The sequence below is a fragment of the Rhinoraja longicauda genome, chromosome 37 (assembly GCF_053455715.1).
Source record: "Rhinoraja longicauda isolate Sanriku21f chromosome 37, sRhiLon1.1, whole genome shotgun sequence".
NCBI lineage: Eukaryota > Metazoa > Chordata > Chondrichthyes > Rajiformes > Arhynchobatidae > Rhinoraja > Rhinoraja longicauda.
Genome location: NC_135989.1, coordinates 4,958,948 through 4,979,411, shown reverse-complemented (window position 1 = coordinate 4,979,411; position 20,464 = coordinate 4,958,948). Strand labels below are relative to the sequence as shown.

The 20,464-nt window shown below is 44.4% G+C and overlaps 2 non-coding genes across 2 annotated transcripts; both read right to left on the bottom strand.

The window, feature by feature from the left end:
* Positions 1–7,196: 7,196 nt before the first annotated feature.
* Positions 7,197–7,269, bottom strand: trnav-cac (transfer RNA valine (anticodon CAC)). The gene has a single exon. It is a non-coding gene; the product is annotated as a tRNA-Val (tRNA).
* A 3,682-nt stretch (positions 7,270–10,951) lies between these two features.
* trnav-cac (transfer RNA valine (anticodon CAC)) lies at positions 10,952–11,024 on the bottom strand. The gene has a single exon. It is a non-coding gene; the product is annotated as a tRNA-Val (tRNA).
* Between the last annotated feature and the right edge of the window lie 9,440 nt (positions 11,025–20,464).

The window sequence follows — 20,464 nt, the reverse complement described above, 5'->3', positions numbered from 1 at the left end:
CTATGGACTCTTATAAGTACCTGGGTGTCTACCTCAACAATAAACTTGACTGGACCGAAAACACCGATGCGCTTTACGGAAAGGGCCAGAACAGATTTTATCTGCTGAGGAGACTCAGGTACTTTGGAGTGCAGGGGGCACTCCTAAGGACCTTCTACAACACGGTGGTTGCATCGGCCATCTTCTATGGAGTGGTCTGCTGGAGCAGCAGCATCTCAGCGGCGGAAGGGAAGAGACTCGACAAGCTGGTCAGGAAGGCCAACTCTGCCCTGGGTTGCCCCCTCGACAGTGCAGGTGGTTGGAGAGAGGAGGATGATGGCAAAGATAACATCGCTGGGACTTCCGGTGGCGTTATGGACTGAACAAGTCGCACGTCAACTAGCTCCGTGAATATTCCGATTTAGGAAGAGAGGAACGGGTCGGGCCCGTTGCAACTTACCGGCAATTTTCAACGAAGGGTGGGTGACATCATCAGATCGCGACTTTTAAAAGTGAATTTCGACAAGTCGCACCCCCCCGTTAAAAATCGTTAAAAAAGGAACGGTCAGAACAAGACCCGTGGAAGAAGAAGAACCAAGTCAGATGGAAGCCTCTGCTACAGCTCAAACCTCAGCAGCGGGTCAGGAAGAAACTGCCAAACGAACAACCCGGAATCCACAGCCTAAAAAATATTGGATTGGAAGAATTTCGCAGCGTTGTGGGTGAGGAGCTTTCAGATATGAAGTCTAAAGTGGTAAATATGACAGTTGAATTACAAGAGATGAAAGCTGAATTAGTTTCCCTTAAAGGAATGAAGGGGGATATACTATCTACTATTAAGGAGCAGTTGGATAAATCAAAGGCTGAAATGAATGAATACATGGAGGAAGTAACCTCCAAGTTACAAAAGTTGGACTCTGATTTTTCTGGTAAGCTGAACCACATTACCGCGTCAATAGAACAACATGATGAGGCTATAGGTGACTTGGAAATTTTAGCCGAGACGAGTGCTGAAACTACAAAAGTAGTATTGTCAGAGACTCAGCGTCTTTCTGATTTAGTGATGAGATTAACCGAAAAATGTACTGACTTAGAGGGTCATTCAAAACGACAAAATTTAAGAATCCTTGGTGTTAAAGAAGGCAAAGAAAAAGATAAAAACGTTCGTGATTTTACTGCTGAGTTATTACAGGAAGTTTTGAAAATGGATTCAAAGCCCTTGCTGGATCGAGCCCATAGAGCACTGAGAGCACGGCCAGGTGCTAATGCGCCTCCAAGACATTTGATTCTGAGGGTGCATAATGCTCACGTTTTAGAAGATATGTTGTCAAGAATTGCTAGTAACAGAGCTTTATCATTCCGAGGCGATGAGATTCGTATCTTCAGAGATTATCCCTTTGAGGTGGTTAAGAAAAGAGCACTGTTTAACGAGACAAGATCTATTCTTAAGAAGATCCCAGCGCTCAGATTTGGTATGTTGTATCCAGCAAAACTCCGAGTGACCTACAATCAAAAAGAATCCTTTTTTACTGATTATAATAAAGCACTGGAATTTGCTCGGGAGATCGAAAGGTCGCTGAAGGCTTGATTATGATTTCATGGCTATCTTAATTGGCAGACATTTAATTGGACTTTAAAAATATGAAAATTCAAAGATTTAAGTTTAGTGTATATACTATACGTATATTAACCGTAACTAATAATTATTAATTTAAAAAAAAACATGTATATTTTTATTAATCATCACTAATAAGAAGTATAAGTAATATTTGATTTATGTAAACCTTACTTTGAATACTTAATTAATACACTTTAGATAGAAAAATTGATTTAATATAGACTAATTAGTTTCGGGCCTGCCCCGTTTATCTCTCTTTTTAAAAAACAAAAAACAAATAATAACTGTGTTAACAAACGGAGCTAGTATTAATTTTTTTTTACATCTTACGGAAGTCCTTAGATTTTTTGCCACCTTAGGGTGGCTAACACTAACTGCACTAATTGTAGTTGTAGCTTTAGTTGTCTCTTCTTTTTTCCTGCACTCTTTTAACCTTTTAGATATTGATTTTTTTTTTAGATTTAACTTTTATTATTATGTTTTTTTTCAGAAATTATATACTTTTGGGAGATATTTCCGGGAGGCACTCTACGCTGTACAAAAAATCATCCACCCCTCATTCAAGAAAAATGTTGTAGTCCGGGTGCCAGACCATTTGCTTTATTATAGACCATTTATTGGTTAAGATGCAAGATTCTATTAGGAAAACAGGGGTTAAAGGTATTACATTTTGTAGTTGGAATGTCAAGGGTGTTAATGAACCAATTAAAAGAGGTAAAGTACTTTCACATTTAAAATCTATTGATGCAGACATAATGTTCCTTCAGGAAACTCATCTAAAAAATGTAGCACATAATAGACTGAAAGGCAAATGGATTGATAAAGTATTTCACTCATCGTTTCCCTTCAAATCAAGAGGTGTTGCTATTTTAATTCGTAAGGGTATACCATTTATAAATACTTCCTCTATAGTCGACACTGAAGGTAGATATGTTATATTAGTGGGAGAACTATATTCTACAAAATTGATATTGGTGAATGTCTACGCACCAAATTTTGATAATCCGTTATTTTAAAAAAAAATATTTAATACCATTCCAGAATTTGGACAATATAATTTGATAATTGGAGGAGATTTAAATTGTACATTAGATCCTTATTTGGATAGATCTTCAACTCAAAGGAAAACAAAATCCAAGTCGTGTGAATTATTAAACTCTTATATAAATAATGCAAATATAAAAGATGTTTGGAGGATTGATAATCCTTCAGGCCGAGAGTATTCATTTTATTCACCTGTGCATAAAACTTATTCAAGAATTGATTATTTCTTGGTGGACTCCAAACTTATTCCTTATACGTATAATTCAAAATATCATAATATTATTATATCCGATCATGCCCCTTTAACATTTAGGGTAAAACTCCAAGGAGCAATGGGGAAACAGACTAATTGGAGATTTAACCCGCAAATCTTAAATGAAAAAGCATGTTATGACTATCTTAAATCGCAATTTGAGATTTTTTTTAACGCAAATGACCTTCCTGAAACACCTGCGTCCCTGCTTTGGAAAACATTTAAAGCGTTTGTGAGAGGATGTATTATTGCTTTTCAAGCGTCTCAAAACAAGAAGAACCGAGCTGAACAGAATGACCTGGAAAGTCAGATAAGACAGTTAGACATAACAAATGCCATCGCTCCCTCTATTGAAATACATAATAAAATTGCAGTTCTCAAATATGTTAAATTATATCCTTTCAGCTCATATTTTAAGGCTTTTTCAATATACTAAACAAAAACATTTTGAATTTGGAGATAAACCACAGAAATTGCTAGCACGTCAACTCCGTAAATTAGAAGATGATTCTACAATTCATAAAATTAGATCAGAAAATGGAGATTTGCTTAAACTACCTAAGGATATTAATCAGAGATTTTTGCAATTTTATCAGTCATTATATTCATCAAAAATAACAGATACTTCTGCGCAGATGCAAAAGTTTTTGCAGGAATGTAACCTTCCTGGTTTGAATGTGAGTGATAGAAATTTACTGGGCGCAGAAATAACTATGAAAGATGTTGAAGAGACTATTAAATCCATGAAAAATGGGAAGACTCCTGGCCCTGATGGCTTAAATAATGAGTTTTATAAAAAATTCAGTGGTTTGATCTCTCCACGTTTGCAAACTGTATATAGTCACGCCTTTAAACAACAGAGATTGCCACAAACTCTGACTGAATCAACAATAATCCTCATTCCTAAAAAAGATAAGGATTCTGAAGACCCTGGTTCGTATAGGGCGATAGCTCTTTTAAATACTGATCAGAAGATATTAGCGAAAATCTTAGCTCAGAGATTAAGTCTAGTTATAGACAAATTGATACACCCCGATCAATCAGGCTTTATAGCCAAACGATATTCATTTTTCAATTTGAGATGTTTGTTTAATATAATTTATTCAAATAGACTATTAAATGAAGATTTAGCAATCATCTCGCTAGATGCTGAAAAAGCATTTGATCAAGTAGAATGGCCTTATCTTTTCTCAGTGATGGAAAAATTTCAACTAGGTGAAAATTTTTGTGCATGGGTGAAACTTTTATATACATCCCCAACAGCTAGATTATTAACTAATCAAATGCTGTCATCTAAATTTCATTTAGCTAGGGGTTGTAGACAAGGATGTCCACTATCACCACTTTTATTTGCCCTAATTATAGAACCACTTGCTGAGAGTATTAGATCAAATTCACATATTTATGGCTACAACACTAAACATACAACCAATAAAATTTCTTTATATGCGGATGATGTATTAATATATATTACAAAGCCAGAAATTAGCATTCCGAATTTATTAAATCTCATAACTCAATTTGGTTCATTTTCAGGTTATAGAATTAACTGGTATAAAAGTGAAATTATGCCAATAATGGAGCATAATCCGGCCATACTTCAACAATTTCCTTTCAAAATTGCCTATGAAAAGTTTAAATATCTTGGAATTTACGTGACTAGGAAATATACTTCTTTATTTAAATCAAATTTTCCTCCTTTACTTGTTAAATTACACAGAAATATCCAATTTTGGAAAACACTTCCTATATCATTAGTTGGTCGTAGTAATGCTATAAAGATGATCTTTCTGCCACAGCTACTATACTTATTTCAAGCAATTCCGATCTACCTTCCAAAAAAGTTTTTTAAAAAAATTGATTCAATTGTTACTAATTTTATTTGGGACTACAAGACTCATAGAATAAATAAAAGACACTTATGTAAGTCTAAAATTAATGGAGGAATTGCTTTACCTAACTTTTTATTTTATTATTGGGCGGTTAATATTAAAAATATAACCTGCTGGTTGGATGATTCTGATCAACAACCGGATTGGTTAAAGATGGAGAAAGAGGATTGTTTACCATTCGATATTGGTGCGATCCTCTTAGCTCCAATAAATTTAAATAAAAAAACATATGGAGGTAATTCCATTATACATAGTGTTATCCGTACCTGGAAACAATTAAAGCTTACGTTAAAATTGAGTAAATTATCTGTTTTCCTTCCTATTGCGAATAATCCTTCTTTTAAACCGTCTGTCTTAGATAGAGGCTTTGCTCAATGGAAAAGTTATGGAATCAAAAGGGTGGGAGATCTTTATCATAAGGGAACTTTTCTTTCGTTTCAGGAGTTACAGCAGAAGTACGGATTACATGTTAATAATTATTTTAGATATTTACAACTTAGAGATTATGTAAAATCACACATGCAAGAATATAAGTTTAGAGGTCCAGAAATACTTGATGTATGCCTGAATCGACATTATAACTCAAATAAATTAATATCTTTTATTTACAATATTCTCCTTGACATTGACATTCCGTCATCAGAATCTTATAGACGAGCATGGGAGGACGAATTGAATCAAGTTATAATGCAAGATATATGGGATGAAAGTTTACAACATATACATCAATGTTCATTGAATACTAGACATTCCCTAATACAATTTAAAATAATACATAGATTACATTATTCGAAGACGAAATTAAATAGGATTTTTCCTAGTATCTCTCCTATGTGTGATAAATGTCAATTTCAAGAAGCTAATTTAACTCATATTTTCGTAACTTGTATAAAAATGCAAAACTTCTGGTTGGAGATTTTTAAAATAGTTTCTAAAGTTATTAATAAAAAATTAGATATGGACCCAAAATTAATTATATTAGGATTATCAGAACATACTACAAATTTTACAGTAAGTCAGGTACATTTTCTTGATTACAGTCTAATAACTGCGAAAAAACTAATACTTAAATTTTGGAAAAAACCAATAACCCCCACAATTAAAATGTGGACTATGGAAATGACAGAGACCCTGCATTTGGAAAAAATAAGGTTTGCCTTAATCGACAAACCTGAGTTATTTTTAAAAATATGGTCTCCATTTATTGAATTTTTAGAAAAGTAAATGGGCTTGGCACAGGACTAAAATAAAAAATAAAAATTTAAATAAAAAGTTGAAACTTGAGTTGGGGGTTGGATGTACAGCTGTGGTTTTTGTCTCCCGGATCTACTCCCGTTAATTTTTATTGTTAGATCTTTTTTTCTTTTTTTTTAACCCTCTTACTCTCTCTCTCCCCAAGTTTATAGTTTTATATTTTTATTTTTACTTTCTCTCTTCAAAAATTTAAAAATTGAAGCTATGTAAGAACTTTGTAACAAATGTGTTTTTTCTTATTTCGATTTGTACATATGCTTTTCAAAAAAAAAAAAAAAAAAAAAAAAAAAAAAAAGATAACATCGCTGCTGGACAACGACTCCCACCCCATGCAAGACACTGTCACTGCACTGAATAGCTCCTTCAGTGACAGACTCCTTCACCCCAAGTGCGTGAAGGAGAGATATAGGAGGTCCTTCCTTCCCGCTGCTGCGAGACTGCACAACCAGCACTGCTCCCAGCAGACGAGTCAACAATAACAGCTAAGGACACACAGAAAACTGATGACAATTTATCCTTGTCTTTACTTTTATTTTGCTGCTGTAACACTGTAAATTTCCCCGGTGTGGGACAAATAATGGAATATATTATTATTATTATCCACCTACCCGTGTCTCTTCCGTTGTTGTGTTTCTCCTTACTTAAAAAATAAGATTATTAAGGGGTTGGACACGTTAGAGGCAGGAAACATGTTCCCAATGTTGGGGGAGTCCAGAACCAGGGGCCACAATTTAAGAATAAGGGGTAGGCCATTTAGAACTGAGATGAGGAAAAACTTTTTCAGTCAGAGAGTTGTAAATCTGTGGAATTCTCTGCCTCAGAAGGCAGAGGAGGCCAATTCTCTGAATGCATTCAAGGGAGAGCTGGATAGAGCTCTTAATGATAGCGGAGTCAGGGGGTATGGGGAGAAGGCAGGAACGGGGTACTGATTGAGAATGATCAGCCATGATCACATTGAATGGTGGTACTGGCTCGAAGGGCCGAATGGCCTCCTCCTGCACCTATTGTCTATTGTCTATTATCACCGGCGCGGTGTGGTAATAGAGAGTGGGTGGGTGTTTTAAAGCAGCAAAGTATTGCTATTTTTTGGTACCACTCACTGTCTCCAAGGTGTATATTCGTGGCCAGACACAAATCGGAGCCGGAGCGAAAATGATGTTCCTGCCCAGGATCGAACTGGGGACCTTTCGCGTGTGAGGCGAACGTGATAACCGCTACACTACAGAAACCCGCGATGGAAAGGCATAGGCATCAGTTGCTGTGTTACATGGAAATTAATTTGTGTAGCAAGGAACTGCAGATGCTGATTTACACCGAAGATGGACACAAAATGCAGGAGTAACTCAGCGGGTCAGGCAGCATCTCTGGAGAGAAGGAATGGGTGACGTTTCGGGTTGAGGCTTCAGTTTGAAGAAAGATAGAAACATAGGAGCAGGAGGAGGCCATTTGGCCCTTCGAGCCAGCACCGCCATTCATTTTGATCATGATTCAGTCAATGGGTCAGGCGGCATCTGTGGGAGGAATGGACAGAGAATGTCTCAGGTCGGGACCCTTCTTCAGATAGACATTGCCAGAGAAATGGGAGGAAGAAATACAGGGATGGTTCTGGGAATTATTTGTAGTATTGTGTTGACGTTTGGCCATCCTGCTATTGGAAGGATGACATTAAGACAGGCGCGGTGTGGTGGAGTAACTCAGCGGGTCTGGCAGCATCTCTGGAGAATAATGATGGGCGACGTTTGGGATCGGGACCCTTCTGCAGACTCCGACCCCCACCCGGGCAGGGGGAGGCTGGGAGTTAATAGTGAGAGAGAGTTAGACCACTGTCTGGAGGGGAGCAAATCACAGTCACTGGACAAAGGACGAAACATTACAAAAAGAAACGAGAGAGACGGTGAAAGAGATCGAGCGAGTGTGAAACAAAATTGACGGAGATTGTCAGAGAACAAAAATAAGATAAAACAGGGCGAGGCCGTTCGGCCCTAATGTCTGGACCACCCTACATCAGATAAGGTCACAATGTCATAAGCGATAGGAGCAGAATTAGGCCATTCGGCCCATCAAGTCTACTCCGCCATTCAATCATGGCTGATCTATCTCTCCCTCCTAACCCCATTGTCCTGCCTTCTCCCCATAACCTCTGACACCTGTACTAAATAAGAAAGATTTTGTTTCCCCCAAAGTTAACTCGATTCGCAAACTTTGCAAGTACATAACACAATTCATACATGTGCCACCATTCATAGAACATTTCATTTCATTTGCTCGGAAATGATAATATTTTATCAACATACCATCAACTTTCTAATTTTAACCTAGATTCCACGGAAAGGTAAATGGGGGGGGGGGGGGGGTGTTTGTACAGGGCTCAACCATGTACCCCGAGATCGTGTGTGGGAAGGAACTGCAGATGCTGGTTTACACGGAGGATAGACACAAAATGCTGGAGTAACTCAGCGGGTCAGGCAGCATCTCAGGAGAGAAGGAATGGGTGACATTTCGGATCGAGGCTCAGTTTGAAGAAAACATAGAAACAGGGATGGTGCCGGAAGATTGGCGCATTGCGCATGTTGTGCCGTTGTTTAAAAAAGGTTCTAAAAGTAAACCTAGCAATTATAGACCTATTAGTTTGACGTCTGTGGTGGGAAAATTAATGGAAAAGATACTTAGGGACAATATATATAATTATTTGGATAATCAAGGCCTGATTAGAAACAGTCAACATGGATTTGTGCCTGGAAGGTCATGTTTGACTAATCTTCTTGAATTTTTTGAAGAGGTTACCAGGGAAATTGATAAGGGCAAGGCTGTGGATGTTGTCTATATGGACTTCAGTAAGGCATTTGACAAGGTTCCACATGGAAGGTTGATTAAGAAGGTTAAATCGTTGGGTATTAATAGTGAGGTTGCAAGATGGATTCAACAATGGCTGAATGGGAGATACCAGAGGGTAACGGTTGACAATTGTATGTCAGGTTGGAGGCCAGTGTCTAGTGGAGTACCCCAAGGATCTGTGTTGGGTCCACTGTTGTTTGTCATTTACATTAATGATCTGGATGATGGTGTGGCAAATTGGATTAGTAAATATGCAGATGATACTAAGATAGGTGGAGTAGTTGATAGTGAGGTAGATTTTCAAAGTCTACAGAGAGACTTGGGCCTTTTGGAAGGGTGGGCTGAAAGATGGCAGATGGAGTTTAATGCTGATAAGTGTGAGGTGCTGCATTTTGGTAGGACAAATCAAAATAGGACGTACAGGGTAAATGGTAGGGAATTGAGGAATGCAGTGGAACAGAGGGATCTGGGAATAACTGTGCATTGTTCCCTGAAGGTGGAATCTCATGTGGATAGGGTGGTGAAGAAGGCGTTTGGTATGCTTGCCTTTATAAATCAGAGCATCGAGTATAGAAGTTGGGATGTAATGTTGAAATTGTACAGGGCATTGGTGAGGCCGAATCTGGAGTATGGTGTGCAGTTCTGGTCGCCAAATTATAGGAAGGATGTCGACAAAATGGAGAGGGTACAGAGGAGATTTACTAGAATGTTGCCTGGGTTTCAGCACTTAGGCTACAGAGAGAGGTTGAACAGGTTGGGTCTTTATTCTTTGGAGCGTAGAAGGTTGAGGGGGGACTTCATAGAGGTTTTTAAAATTTTGAGAGGGACGGACAGAGTTGACGTGGGTAGGCTTTTCCCTTTGAGAGTGGGGAAGATTCCAACAAGGGGACATAGCTTCAGAATTGAGGGACAAAGGTTTAGGGGTAACATGAGGGGGAACTTCTTTACTCAGAGGGTTGTGGCTGTATGGAATGGACTTCCGGTGGAAGTGGTGGAGGCTGGCTCGATTTTATTATTTAAGAGTAAATTGGATAGGTATATGGATAGGAGGGGATTGGAGGGTTATGGTCTGAGTGCAGGTAGATGAGACTAGGTCAGGGAGAATGGTCGGCGTGGACTGGTAGGGCCGGACAGGCCTGTTTCCATGCTGTAGTTGTTATATGTTATATGTTATAGGAGCAGGAGGAGGCCATTTGGCCCTGCGAGCCAGCACCGCCATTCATTATGATCATGGCTGATCATCCACAATCAGTAACCCGTGCCTGCCTTCTCCCCATATCCCTTGATTCCACTAGCCCCTAGAGCGCTAACTAACTCTCTTTTAAATTCATACAATGAATTGGCCTCCACTGCCCTCTGTGGCAGAGAATTCCACAAATTCACAACTCTCTGGGTGAAATAGTTTTGTCTCAACTCAGTTTTAAATGGCCTCCCCTTTATTCTTAGACTGTGGCCCCTGGTTCTGGACTCCCCCAACATTGGGAACATTTTTTTTGACTCCCCCCAACATTGGGAAAAGAAGGGTCTCGAAACGTCACCCATTCCTTATCTCCAGAGATTCTGCCTGTCCCGTTGAGTTACTCCAGTATTTTGTGTCTAAGACAGAGTACAGCATCTGAAAGGTAAAGAGGGAAGTTATCGATAGAAATTCACAACAACGTCTACTTACAATACTTAGAGAGGGGAAAAGGGCGAGGAAGACAGACCGAACAAGTGTGGATGTAGTGGCGAGAGATTCAGACACACACATAACATGATGAATATATGTAGGGAGGAACTGAAGATGTAGGTTTACTCCGAACATGCTGGAGTAACACAGCGGGTCACGGAGGAGATGAACACAAGGAAGGTATTTATTCACAAAATGCTGGAGTAACTCAGCAGGTCAGGCAGCATCTCAGGAGAGAAGGAATGGGTGACGTTTCGTGTCGAGACCCTTCTTCAGACACAACAATAACAAAGTAAGGAGATCAGGCAGCATCTCTGGAGGTCGGCAGGTGTTGCCATGTATTGGGTGTAAAGGTGTTGTGGTGAATGTGAAAATCGGGCGACAAAGTGGAGCAGGAGTGAAAATAATGTTCCTGCCCAGGATCGAACTGGGGACCTTTCGCGTGTGAGGCGAACGTGATAACCGCTACACCACAGAAACCACCACACAGCTTAAACACTAGCTGTTGGGCAACATGAGAAGTGTTGGAGTAACTCAGTGGGTCAGGCGGCATCTGTGGAGGGAATGGGCAGACAACGCTTTGGGTAGGAACCCTTGTTCAGAGACGAAGGAGGAAGCAATCACAGTTCCTGATTCATTTTGCCAGTTCGATCCTAACATTGGGTGCTGTCTTTGTGGAGTGTGGACGTTCTCCCTGTTAACTGTAAACTGCCCCGAGTGTGTAGGGAGTGGATGAGAAAGTGGGATAACACAGAATTTGTTTGGACCTTTCGGCCCATCAAGTCCACGCCATTGAATCATGGCTGGTCTATCTCCCCCTCCTAACCCCATTCTGCTGCCTTCTCCCCAGAACCCCTGACACCATCAAACTCATTGGACGTCAATTGGTTCAATAACCATCAGGCAGTTAAACACTACAACCTCCAATTTAACCCATCTACCAACACTCTCCTCCGCCTAGCAGAGCTGGTTCTTACCCTTAACAACTTCTCCTTTGACTCCTCCCACTTCCTCCAAACCATGGGCCCTAGCTATGCCTGCCCCTTTGTCGGGTACGTTGAACAATCCCTGTTCCAGACGTACACTGGCCCCATCCTCGAACTCTACCTCCGCTACATCGACGACTGCATTGTTGCTACCTCTTGTACCCATGTAGAACTCACTGACTTCATACACTTCACTTCCAATTTCCATCCTGCCCTTAAATATACCTGGACTATCTCCGACATCTCCCTACCGTTTCTGGACCTCACCATCTCCATCACAGGAGATAGACATCTATCTATTCTATCTATATCTATTCTATCTTCTTATCTTATCTTATACTACTAAAACTCTGCGGTCCAACATTCCGTATGTATGTATGTATATGTGTATGTACGGAAGATTCCGAAGAGTTTCTGTCCATAACTTACAAACCCTACTCCTCCCTGACGGTACACCAAAGCGCTACGATTTTTGTACCGCCATATTCACCATTAACGTGGGCAACTATTGTAAGTACTTTCGTTCAAATTGAAGCAACCTTTTTAAAGCTAGAGAGATATTAAAGTTTAAATTTTCATTTCTAACCCTTTTCTTGAAGGGGCTTCAGCGCGTGATGTCACAATGGCACCCGTGCACCAATCAGAGATCAGCTCGGTTTTAAATTTACATCTTCAGCTTGTGACGTCACAATGCTTGTGTGAGATTGTTGCAACATTGTTGCGAAAGGCAACTGCCAGTTTTTTAAAGTTGTGCAAGTCACTTAACATACACAGATCAGCATGGGGCCCCTATTCCCTCCCTCCCCCCCCTTCACCCCTCAACCACTTCCTCCCCACTCCTTCCCACCTCCATCCCCACTCCCTCCCCCCCTCCTCCCCAACTCCCTCCCCACCTCCCTCACCCCTCCTCCCCTAACTCCCCCCCCTCCCTCCTTCCCTCCATCCCTCCCCCCCTCCCTCCACCCTTCCATCCCTCTCCCCCTCCCCCCTCCTTCAACCCTCCCTCCCCCCCTTCTGGTTACAAAGGAAACCCTACGGGGACGGGCCCAACGGGGAAAGAGGGGTACTGGGAAAAGGGGAGGTCCCCCTCCCTCCCCTTCCCCCCTCCCCTTCCCCCCTCCCCTATCCCCCTCCCCCCTAACCCTCTCCCTCCCCCTTCCCCCCTCCCCTCCCCCCTCCCCTCCTCCCTCCCTCCCCTCCTCCCGGTTACAATGGAAACCCTACGAGGACGGGCCCAACGGGGAAAGAGGGGTACTGGGAAAAGGGGAGGTCCCCTCCCTCCCCCCTTCCCCCATCCCATCCCCCTCCCTCCCCTCTCCCTCCCCCTTCCCCCCGTTCCCCCCTCCCCTTCCCCCTCCCTCCCCTCCTCCCTCCACACCTCTCTCCTCCCTCCCTCCCCTTCCCTCCCTCCCATCCTCCCAATGCTTGTTTGAGATGGGTGCTACATTGTTTCGAAAAGCACCACTAACAGATCGCAGTGAGAAGCACTAAATAACCGTGGTCGTGAGAAGCACTAAATGACCGCGAATGTAGCAAAAACAGCACTTTAAACCACTTTAAACCACTGTTTTCAAGTAGTCTTTTTTATTGCAAGTCACTTAACATACACAGATCAACATGGGGCCTCTATGCTCGTGGGCCACCGGGGCAAGTGTTGCGAAACAGCACTTGGAGTGTGTCTGGGGGAGAGAGAGAATGGGGGGGGGTCTGAGAATGGGGACTGGGGAGGGGGACAACAGGGGTCGTTGCGGAGGGGCTTGGTGGTGGGGGAAAGAGGGGTACTGGGAAAATGGGAGGTCCCCCTTCACCCCTCAACCCCTTCCTTCCCACCTCCATCCCCACTCCCTCCCCCCCTCCTCCCCCTCCCTCCCCAACTCCCTCCCCCTCCCTCCCCACCTCCCTCAAACCTCCCCCCTAACTCCCCCCCTCCCTCCTTCCCTCCATCCCTCCCTCCCCCAATCCATCCACCCTTCCATCCCTCTCCCCCTCCCCCCTCCTTCCACCCTCCCTCCCCCCTCCCGGTTACAATAGAAACCCTACGGGGACGGGCCCAACGGGGAAAGAGGGGTACTGGGAAAAGGGGAGGTCCCCCTCCCTCCCCTCCCCCCTAACCCCTCCCCCCTTCCCCCTACCCTTCCCCCTCCCCTCCCCCCCTCCCTCCCCCTCCCCTCCTCCCTCCACACCTCCCTCCACACCTCCCTCCTCCCTCACTCCCCCCCTCCCGGTTACAATGGAAACCCTATGAGGACGGGCCCAACGGGGAAAGAGGGGTACTGGGAAAAGGGGAGGTCCCCCTTCCCCCCTCAACCCTTTCATCCCTCCTCCTTCCTACCTCCATCCCCACTCCCTCCCCCCCTCCCCCCCTCCCTCCCCCCTCCCTCCCCCCTCCCCCTAACTCTCCCCTCCCTCCATCCCTCCCTCCCCAATCCCTCCCCCCCTCCCTCCACCCTTCCATCCCTCTCCCCCCTCCTTCCACCCTCCCTCCCCCCTCCCGGTTACAATGGAAACCCTACGGGGATGGGCCCAACGGGGAAAGAGGGGTACTGGGAAATGAGGAGATCCCCCTCCCTCCCCTCCCCCCTCCCCCCTTCCCCCCTCCCCTTCCCCCTCCGCTCCCCCCCTCCCTCCCCCTCCCCTCCTCCCTCCACACCTCCCTCCTCCCTCCCTCCCCCCTCCCGGTTACAATGGAAACCCTATGAGGACGGGCCCAACGGGGAAAGAGGGGTACTGGGAAAAGGGGAGGTCCCCCTTCCCTCCTCAACCCCTTCATACCCCCTCCTTCCCACCTCCATCCCCACTCCCTCCCCCCCTCCTCCCCCTCCCTCCCCAACTCCCTCCCCCCTCCCTCCCCCCTCCCCCCTAACTCCCCCCTCCCTCCTTCCCTCCATCCCTCCCTCCCCAATCCCTACCCCCCTCCCTCCACCCTTCCATCCCTCTCCCCCCTCCTTGAAACCCTACGAGGACGGGCCCAACGGGGAAAGAGGAGTACTGGGAAAAGGGGAGGTCCCCCTCCCTCCCCCCTTCCCCCTCCCCTCCCCCCTCTCCCTCCCCCTCCCTCCCCCTCCCCCCTACCCCCCCTCCCTCCCCTCCCCCCTCCCTCCCCTCCCCTCCTCCTTCCACACCTCCCTCCTCCCTCCCTCCCCCTTCCCGCCCTCCCCTCCTCCCGGTTACAATGGAAACCCTACGAGGACGGGCCCAACGGGGAAAGAGGGGTACTGGGAAAAGGGGAGGTCCCCCTCCCTCCCCCCTACCCACCTCCCTCCCCTCTCCCTCCCCCCCTTCCCTCCCTTCCCCCCTCCCCTCCCCCCTCCCATCCCCCCCTCTCCCCCCTCCCTCCCCCCTACCTCCCTCCCTCCCCTCCTCCCTCCCCCTTCCCTCCCCCAACCCTCCCCCTTTCCTCCCCTCCCGGTTACAATGGAAACCCTACGAGGACGGGCCCAACGGGCCCACTCGGTCTAGTCTATCTATATCTATCTATCTATCTATCTATCTATCTATCTATTATCTATTATCTATTATAATACTAAAACTCTGCGGTCCAACATTCCGTATGTATGTATGTATATGTGTATGTACGGAAGATTACTTACAAACCCTACTCCTCCTAGACGGTACACCAAAGCGCTACGATTTTTGTACCGCCGTATTCACCATTAACCTGGGCAACTATTGTAAGTACTTTCGTTCAAATTGAAGCTACCTTTTTAAAGCTAGAGAGATATTAAAGTTTAAATTTTTCATTTCTAACCCTTTTCTTCAAGGGGCTACATTTGTTTCCAAATGTTTCCAGAAAAGGATTTAGTTTTCAGCAAGGATTTAGTTTTCAGCTTGTGACGGCTACATTGTTTCGAAAAGCTTCCAAGATTGTTATTGCAAGTCAAGTCAAGTCAAGTCAAGTCAAGTCAAGTCAGTTTTATTTGTATAGCACATTTAAAAACAACCCACGTTGACCAAAGTACTGCACATCTGAATAGGAAAAAAAAAACAAACATCTGATTAGGGAAAAAAAAAAAGAATGAAGGCTATAGTGGTCACTTGACATACACAGATCAGGAGGACGGGCCCAACGGGCACACTTGGAGAGTAAGAGTGGGGCTGGGGGAGGAGAGAATGGGGGGTGTGGGGACGGGCCCAACGGGCCCTCTTTTCCGGGCCCAACGGGCACACTTGGAGAGTAAGAGTGGGGCTGGGGGAGTGAGAATGGGGGGTGTGGGGACGGGCCCAACGGGCCCTCCCCAACGGGCACACTTGGAGAGTAAGGGTGGGGCTGGGGGAGGAGAGAATGGGGGGTGTGGGGACGGGCCCAACGGGCCCTCTTTTCTAGTCTATATATAATACTAAAACTCTGCGGTCCAACATTCCGTATGTATGTATGTATATGTGTATGTACGGAAGATTACTTACAAACCCTACTCCTCCTAGACGGTACACCAAAGCGCTACGATTTTTGTACCGCCGTATTCACCATTAACCTGGGCAACTATTGTAAGTACTTTCGTTCAAATTGAAGCTACCTTTTTAAAGCTAGAGAGATATTAAAGTTTAAATTTTTCATTTCTAACCCTTTTCTTCAAGGGGCTACATTTGTTTCCAAAAGTTTCCAGAAAAGGATTTAGTTTTCAGCAAGGATTTAGTTTTCAGCTTGTGACGGCTACATTGTTTCGAAAAGCTTCCAAGAAGTCTTTTTTGTTATTGCAAGTCAAGTCAAGTCAAGTCAGTTTTATTTGTATAGCACATTTAAAAACAACCCACGTTGACCAAAGTACTGCACATCTGATTAGGAAAAAACAAACAAACATCTGATTAGGGAAAAAAAAAAAGAATGAAGGCTATAGTGGTCACTTGACATACACAGATCAGGAGGACGGGCCCAACGGGCACACTTGGAGAGTAAGAGTGGGGCTGGGGGAGGAGAGAATGGGGGGTGTGGGGACGGGCCCAACGGGCCCTCTTTTCCGGGCCCAACGGGCACACTTGGAGAGTAAGAGTGGGGCTGGGGGAGTGAGAATGGGGGGTGTGGGGACGGGCCCAACGGGCCCTCTTTTCTAGTCTATATAATACTAAAACTCTGCGGTCCAACATTCCGTATGTATGTATGTATATGTGTATGTACGGAAGATTACTTACAAACCCTACTCCTCCTAGACGGTACACCAAAGCGCTACGATTTTTGTACCGCCGTATTCACCATTAACCTGGGCAACTATTGTAAGTACTTTCGTTCAAATTGAAGCTACCTTTTTAAAGCTAGAGAGATATTAAAGTTTAAATTTTTCATTTCTAACCCTTTTCTTCAAGGGGCTACATTTGTTTCCAAAAGTTTACAGAAAAGGATTTAGTTTTCAGCAAGGATTTAGTTTTCAGCTTGTGACGGCGGCTACATTGTTTCGAAAAGCTTCCAAGAAGTCTTTTTTGTTATTGCAAGTCAAGTCAAGTCAAGTCAAGTCACTTTTATTTGTATAGCACATTTAAAAACAACCCACGTTGACCAAAGTACTGCACATCTGATTAGGAAAAAAACCCAAAACATCTGATTAGGAAAAAAAAAAAAAAAAGAAGGCTATAGTGGTCACTTGACATACACAGATCAGGAGGACAGAGTAAGAGTGGGGCTGGGGGAGGAGAGAATGGGGGGTGTGGGGACGGGCCCAACGGGCCCTCCCCAACGGGCACACTTGGAGAGTAAGAGTGGGGCTGGGGGAGGAGAGAATGGGGGGTGTGGGGACGGGCCCAACGGGCCCTCTTTTCCGGGCCCAACGGGCACACTTGGAGAGTAAGAGTGGGGCTGGGGGAGTGAGAATGGGGGGTGTGGGGACGGGCCCAACGGGCCCTCTTTTCTAGTATAATACTAAAACTCTGCGGTCCAACATTCCGTATGTATGTATGTATATGTGTATGTACGGAAGATTACTTACAAACCCTACTCCTCCTAGACGGTACACCAAAGCGCTACGATTTTTGTACCGCCGTATTCACCATTAACCTGGGCAACTATTGTAAGTACTTTCGTTCAAATTGAAGCTACCTTTTTAAAGCTAGAGAGATATTAAAGTTTAAATTTTCATTTCTAACCCTTTTCTTCAAGGGGCTACATTTGTTTCCAAAAGTTTACAGAAAAGGATTTAGTTTTCAGCAAGGATTTAGTTTTCAGCTTGTGACGGCGGCTACATTGTTTCGAAAAGCTTCCAAGAAGTCTTTTTTGTTATTGCAAGTCAAGTCAAGTCAAGTCAAGTCACTTTTATTTGTATAGCACATTTAAAAACAACCCACGTTGACCAAAGTACTGCACATCTGATTAGGAAAAAAACCCAAAACATCTGATTAGGAAAAAAAAAAAAAAAAGAAGGCTATAGTGGTCACTTGACATACACAGATCAGGAGGACAGAGTAAGAGTGGGGCTGGGGGAGGAGAGAATGGGGGTTGTGGGGACGGGCCCAACGGGCCCTCCCCAACGGGCACACTTGGAGAGTAAGAGTGGGGCTGGGGGAGGAGAGAATGGGGGGTGTGGGGACGGGCCCAACGGGCCCTCTTTTCCGGGCCCAACGGGCACACTTGGAGAGTAAGAGTGGGGCTGGGGGAGTGAGAATGGGGGGTGTGGGGACGGGCCCAACGGGCCCTCTTTTCTAGTATAATACTAAAACTCTGCGGTCCAACATTCCGTATGTATGGATGTATATGTGTATGTACGGAAGATTACTTACAAACCCTACTCCTCCTAGACGGTACACCAAAGCGCTACGATTTTTGTACCGCCGTATTCACCATTAACCTGGGCAACTATTGTAAGTACTTTCGTTCAAATTGAAGCTACCTTTTTAAAGCTAGAGAGATATTAAAGTTTAAATTTTTCATTTCTGACCCTTTTCTTCAAGGGGCTACATTTGTTTCCAAAAGTTTCCAGAAAAGGATTTAGTTTTCAGCAAGGATTTAGTTTTCAGCTTGTGACGGCTACATTGTTTCGAAAAGCTTCCAAGAAGTCTTTTTTGTTATTGCAAGTCAAGTCAAGTCAAGTCAAGTCAAGTCAAGTCAAGTCAAGTCAGTTTTATTTGTATAGCACATTTAAAAACAACCCACGTTGACCAAAGTACTGCACATCTGATTAGGAAAAAAAACAAAAACATCTGATTAGGGAAAAAAAAAAAGAATGAAGGCTATAGTGGTCACTTGACATACACAGATCAGGAGGACGGGCCCAACGGGCACACTTGGAGAGTAAGAGTGGGGCTGGGGGAGGAGAGAATGGGGGGTGTGGGGACGGGCCCAACGGGCCCTCCCCAACGGGCACACTTGGAGAGTAAGAGTGGGGCTGGGGGAGGAGAGAATGGGGGGTGTGGGGACGGGCCCAACGGGCCCTCTTTTCTAGTCTATCTATCTATATAATACTAAAACTCTGCGGTCCAACATTCCGTATGTATGTATGTATATGTGTATGTACGGAAGATTACTTACAAACCCTACTCCTCCTAGACGGTACACCAAAGCGCTACGATTTTTGTACCGCCGTATTCACCATTAACCTGGGCAACTATTGTAAGTACTTTCGTTCAAATTGAAGCTACCTTTTTAAAGCTAGAGAGATATTAAAGTTTAAATTTTTCATTTCTAACCCTTTTCTTCAAGGGGCTACATTTGTTTCCAAAAGTTTCCAGAAAAGGATTTAGTTTTCAGCAAGGATTTAGTTTTCAGCTTGTGACGGCTACATTGTTTCGAAAAGCTTCCAAGAAGTCTTTTTTGTTATTGCAAGTCAAGTCAAGTCAAGTCAGTTTTATTTGTATAGCACATTTAAAAACAACCCACGTTGACCAAAGTACTGCACATCTGATTAGGAAAAAACAAACAAACATCTGATTAGGGAAAAAAAAAAAGAATGAAGGCTATAGTGGTCACTTGACATACACAGATCAGGAGGACGGGCCCAACGGGCACACTTGGAGAGTAAGAGTGGGGCTGGGGGAGGAGAGAATGGGGGGTGTGGGGACGGGCCCAACGGGCCCTCTTTTCCGGGCCCAACGGGCACACTTGGAGAGTAAGAGTGGGGCTGGGGGAGTGAGAATGGGGGGTGTGGGGACGGGCCCAACGGGCCCTCTTTTCTAGTCTATATAATACTAAAACTCTGCGGTCCAACATTCCGTATGTATGTATGTATATGTGTATGTACGGAAGATTACTTACAAACCCTACTCCTCCTAGACGGTACACCAAAGCGCTACGATTTTTGTACCGCCGTATTCACCATTAACCTGGGCAACTATTGTAAGTACTTTCGTTCAAATTGAAGCTACCTTTTTAAAGCTAGAGAGATATTAAAGTTTAAATTTTTCATTTCTAACCCTTTTCTTCAAGGGGCTACATTTGTTTCCAAATGTTTCCAGAAAAGGATTTAGTTTTCAGCAAGGATTTAGTTTTCAGCTTGTGACGGCTACATTGTTTCGAAAAGCTTCCAAGAAGTCTTTTTTGTTATTGCAAGTCAAGTCAAGTCAAGTCAAGTCAAGTCAAGTCAGTTTTATTTGTATAGCACATTTAAAAACAACCCACGTTGACCAAAGTACTGCACATCTGAATAGGAAAAAAAAAAAAAACATCTGATTAGGGAAAAAAAAAAAGAATGAAGGCTATAGTGGTCACTTGACATACACAGATCAGGAGGACGGGCCCAACGGGCACACTTGGAGAGTAAGAGTGGGGCTGGGGGAGGAGAGAATGGGGGGTGTGGGGACGGGCCCAACGGGCCCTCTTTTCCGGGCCCAACGGGCACACTTGGAGAGTAAGAGTGGGGCTGGGGGAGTGAGAATGGGGGGTGTGGGGACGGGCCCAACGGGCCCTCCCCAACGGGCACACTTGGAGAGTAAGAGTGGGGCTGGGGGAGGAGAGAATGGGGGGTGTGGGGACGGGCCCAACGGGCCCTCTTTTCTAGTATAATACTAAAACTCTGC